This window comes from Branchiostoma belcheri, unplaced genomic scaffold (assembly GCF_001625305.1).
Source record: "Branchiostoma belcheri isolate BF01 breed outbred unplaced genomic scaffold, Haploidv18h27 scaffold320, whole genome shotgun sequence".
Lineage (NCBI taxonomy): Eukaryota > Metazoa > Chordata > Leptocardii > Amphioxiformes > Branchiostomatidae > Branchiostoma > Branchiostoma belcheri.
Genome location: NW_017803933.1, coordinates 123620 through 129400, shown reverse-complemented (window position 1 = coordinate 129400; position 5781 = coordinate 123620).

Sequence of the window (5781 nt, the reverse complement as noted above, 5' to 3'; positions counted from 1 at the left end):
TTGCCATGATGTAACTTGTTATTGTGGTTCCGACTACTGGTCTTCAACAAATTCAATTGTAAGCATCAAACACATCCATGAAATCCAATCTACGCCTTTGGACCACAATAACATCATAGCAGTGCTCCATATCCGTATCTGTATCTGTATCTGTATAGCCGGTATAACCGCCCTTCGGCGTAACATCAGCTTCGCAGGCACGCGGCGCGGCGGCAGCTGGCTACATTACACACATCGACTTGTTACACCTAACCCTGGAATATCTAACTCTGGACATTGTTTAAAGCTATCTAATGACAATGCCCCTACTATGAAATCAAGGGTCACACTGTATATTTTTGGTCGCAGTGCGGAGAGGGGTCCTAGGTAATGTTGAACAATGAACAATCAGAGGGAAAAATCTAGGATAGAAGGGAACTGTTACACAACGTTAACCAAACTGTAAAGCTAGGTAACCATGCCACTAACACTAACTAGGCTGCTAGTCCAGTCAGGTTCTCCCGGCAAACTGGACCCTAGCTATCTGTAGGCAACTTTTTGCTAAATGGTTCCATTTTTTTTGTTCCTCGCCGGAAGTTCGCCCAATTTACCGGAGATCCGAGCGCAATTCCACCCTATTAATTTGGACGGGGCTTAGTGACCAACGAACATCGGCCGATCTTTGAGGATCGCGTGATGACGGAGAGAACATCTAGCATTTTGCTGTTAAAAAAAAACATTTAGAGCTCGTGGTGGCACGTCGGCCGATCGTTTTTCCTACTGTATGAGGACGGAGCGTTTAGTCGTGGTCCACTGTCCATTGTACATGTCGAAAAAAGATCTAGGGGGAATTTTCCCGGTACAATGCACCCGTGAATACTGTACAAACCGTAAGACTTCGCTGTCATGACCAGTGGAAGAGTAGCTGACCGGTCGATTAAGTTCATTTGGGCTCAAGTGAGATGACTTGTACATCCCTGCAATAGAAGGACTGTTTTGAGAGAACCCCCCAAAATGAAAACAGGTGAATGCCTTGCAAATGCTGAGCTACGGTCTGCGAAGAAATAACATGAATCACCAGGCGATTAGCACTAAGCAAATGACAGAAGATCATTACAGTCATGAGTAGTTCATGAAGTCATCTTGTTACTTACATATTGTGATGAATTATTCAAATTGGATGCAATTCAAGGATGACGCCTACGTTTCTAGGCGTCTATTTCACATTGTGAAATCATTTCTGAATGAGACAGCTGTTTAATTTTGAGATTCCACCGTGCTCTCTTCATGCCTGAGTGTTTTAACTACAGTACTAGGAAAACCTTTGTCGGAACATGAAAACTCCGTTCTGGTAGGTTTTTTTTTTTGCCGAAGAAAGGTCTTCAACCTGGACCATCTGTGAACGTAGACGTATCGCCATTGTTGTTCTGAAAAGTACATTTTAACCTGCAATTGCATTTCCCACTCGCTGTTATTTATAAAAGTCCCGCACTTCAACTTGAAAACGAGCAAGTTTATAACATCAGAGTTTCCATCCGTCTTAATTACAGGTATTGTTCCAATGATACGTACATGATGAGAAAAGTCTGGAAGACCTACCGTTCTGCTGTGTTGTGTGGCGCGAGACTCCGCACCGCCGTGCCTGAGGACCGGGATGTGATCAAATGGATCCCAGCGAGTGTCGTCTTGACGTGCGCACAGCTGTCACTATGGCTACTAATTGCGCTCAACATTTGCGGCGACTTTATGTACTAAAGGACGAAGGCTACGTAAGCCGGAACTCTCTGAATCTTCCCGTAACCCCGAGGCAGTTAGTAGATACTGAGCTGAGAAACGCGCCGCGTGTTTTGGACGCACTCGAGCTCATAGACGGGATTTTCTTTCATCTTGGTACAAAACGAATATTGCTGAAGGCCAGTTTCTTACACACCTTTGCCATTAGTGGCTTCGTCCGAAGAGATTTTATCAGATCGCTATAAAGGAATCTAATAGATAAAGACATATTTTGTAATTTTTTTTAAAAATCATACATACGTTTACCTTTTGTATCGTATTGCAATTATGAAATCAAGGGTCCCACAAATTAAATTTCGCTCGCTGTGCGGTCTAGTGGTTTTTCGTCTTTTTACAATGCAGTATTTAGGCGTTAAATATGGGGGCGTCGGAGATATGATTTGAAAGGCTTCGGGTAAATTTGGCATGATTCAAAGACGCCATTATGCTCATTACCTCCATGAAAAATGGAGGTATTGTTTTTGGCGGCGTGTGTCTGTCTGTGTGTCTGTGTGTGTGTCTGTGTGTCTGTGTGTGTTTCCGCAACTTTGTAGTCAGCATAACTTCATAACGCCTTTATGGATTGTGATGATATTTGGTATGCTGATAAGTCTTAGGAATACAAAGGCCAAGGTCAAATATGGGCCTCCTGGTGGATGACCTTGGTACTGCAGCAGAACTTCCGGTTTTTGTATCTTTAGTCCTGAACATGCTATGGTCTTGAATTTTTGGTGACAGATAGCTTTTCCTGTCAGGAATAAGTGGTGTGGGTTTGGTCCCCCTAGCAGCTTGTTCAGGAACTGCAGGGGACTTTCTGGCAAAATCTTTGAAAGCCAATAAGTCCAGATAGGAACAGCGTATTTTCATCATTTTTGGTGTGTAGGTATCTGACAGAGAGATGTACATAATTAACTGCAAATTATGCAAATGAGGACTTTATTTGCATAATTAATGAGGAAATTCTATAATTACAGTGTTTTACATTATAGAACTTTCATACATGTAATGTATGTAACCTATGTGATGACCTAATTTGCATAATTAATGCAAAAAATTTCTCAATGGTGAATGATGGGAATGTCATACTTGGGACATCTTTAAGTTAATCAAAAGTTAACATCACGATGCATATATTATGTTAATGCAGAGGTCATTTGCGTAATCAAAGAAGAAATTTACATTTACATATCAAACCTATATTTCATGGAGGTATGAGATCTCGGAACTCTTGTTTTTAGTTGGATTTAGGTTTAAAACCATGAATTTCTAATGGCGTGCACCGCACTTTTTCCATAAAGGTCACAAGTTTTAGGTCTTTTTTGGCGACGCCTAAGTGGCGAGCCTGATATCATACTATGCAACTTATTTGGAAAATTATACAGATTCCTCAGGACTTTGTACGTATACTGTGTTAATCTTAAGCATTGTAATGGAAATTAATGACTCCTTAGAGCAAGAACTGGCTAACAGGCGCATGATGACTTCAACATACTTACTTATACATGTATAAACGTTTGTTTGTCTCCTTCTTGTTTTCTTCATCCTTAATTTACTGATCAAGAAAAGTTTTAATCAAAACAATCGCTAAGCCGTTTTAATTAAGCCTTGCAGGTTTATACCTCGAGTAGGTATGTCTAATAGCATGTAAAGGTACACGCGCATAAAATGTTGTCCTTTTCACATCCAGATATTCCACTAATAAAGCGATGTGAGACGTCGTAATTACAATCGTGGCCAAGCATAACAGACGCAATGTCAGAAAATGTCAGCCTTTGATATCCATGCAGAACTTACATAACGCACAAAACGACAGAAGCTAGTATTTCACAGTCCCGCCTTATACAGCTTGTCCTTACTACTGTACAAAACTGCTGTACATGTGTTATTTCTAAAGGCGGTCTACGGGCTTTGAGAAACAAACAACAAACGGGCGGAAAATTTAAACATGTTTTCGCTTTAGGCATATAAACCTCACATTACTGCAAGTATGAGTTTGGTTATTCTGCGTGAATGGTATGAGCTTTCTATTACCATCAGACATACGCTACACGTGTTATCTGTATAGCTTTTATAAGAAACCTCTATTGAAATTGAATTTTTTTCTTGCACAAGCTAGAAGTAATAAAGTTACTTTGATGTACGCGACTTGGAAACATGACGAAAAAAATTTATAAGAAAAGCCTAAAGAAATAGATGGAAACAGCATCGGAAATGAGCCCGAGGCGCCCAGCGGTGAAGGTCACATGATGCGTCTTTCGCAGCCTGTTTAATCTGAATTCAGCTGTGAAAAGGATCTTTAATAAAGGATTTCATACTATCATCATAGTTTGTTTGAATCCCTAGCAGGTCTCTAAAATTTGCACCTAGGAAATGCAAATTGTGTGATTTATCTGATAGAGTTACTGTATATCTGTTACTTATAGGATCACAACTATTGTAATCTGAAATCAATACTCAGATTGTTGCTATCATACAGTTATACTTATCTGAAACTGAAGGATTTCTCTTCTGTATACAGATAATATCAACTTATTTGTCTAATACTGTTCCTGCATGTCGGATGGTATGGCATCAAGCCATCTGAGTTTGAGGCAGCTGCCGCTGTTCGGCCAGCCTGGAGGGCTATCGTAACAAAAGACACATCTACGTTCGAGGAGGAAAGGAGGAGACGTCTCGAAGCTGCGAGTAAAAAGCGGCATAGAACAGTACTATTTTATCTAAAATGAGCGCAGTATATGTTGTAAAGGGGAAAAGGTGATATAGGCCATTGAAAAAAGAATTGCTTATAGAGGCAAGTGTTCCAGTACATGAGACATAAAACATAATGTGTGTGAAGCGATGTATTTATGCAACTTACTGATCTACGTCAACGTCAGGTACTGTGATATCAAGTGTGGGAAACAGAAATATATAAAAGACTGTGAAGTCAATTTAGGTATCGGCGGAGCAGAAAAGCAAATGTTATAATGGTTTTATTGATGCAACCGTTGTAATAATTGATTACCTCTTTGGCACAACAATCCAACACAGTTTACGTTATGACCAGGACTGCCACAGCAAGAGCGCCATCTAGCGTCAACGGGATATACTACACAGATTCCAGCTTGCCATATCTTCAGAGGTTACATGTACATATACAGTTTTGTACGGCAAATATAACCATTATGGCAGAGGGTTTCATTACAAAATCCAACTTTCACAACGTCTTTCAACCTCAACTTTAAAACCCACATCATTACCATACACCAGTATGTGTGACATTCTACATACCTACATGACCGAACGAAATGTGAACGTGTACCACTGACTTGAATCACATGTCCGACTGTATGTGCACACAGTAAGGCCGTGGGCACATCCGCCTTAGGTCGTCGAATGATTTTGATTTGATAATACTTTCAATCAGAGTATGACAGAACTAGCTGCCGATAAGATCTAATACGAAACTGTCTTTTCGATAACGAGACAGCTGAATTTAATACGGCCACAACACTATCCCAAGCTAAGAATGCGATTGTACGACGATTGTACGACGAACACCAACGCGCCCTCAAACTGGCCAAACAGGATAATGCGTACAACATAAATGTAATGTGTGTGTATACAATCTGTAGTGTGATATATTATTACACCGGCAAATCACAAGTCTATCACAACTCACCCACTCTGTTGGAGGGCTGTACAATGACTGGTAGGGATTTTATACAATTGCAACCTGCTGCATGTCTAACATTAATGTGCTAAACATGGTATCAGTTTGTTTTGGTACCTGTCTAGAGGAAAAAAAGTTCAACACTTTGTCGGCCTGATGTTCTTCCCTCACAGTTCGTCTGGATACATATACGTCGTGGGCACTATTGAATTTCGTTTCCGCTCAAGTTTGTCCTCGAGACTTGAATTGTTTTCCATCAAGTAAACGCCACCTACCGTGTCTGCAGGAGAACTGAAATCTCCTGGTCCTGACAGTCTGAACAGTTTGTGCATGGATAAGGTACTACTAGTATCTTGTGACAGAGTTAAGTGGCCGAG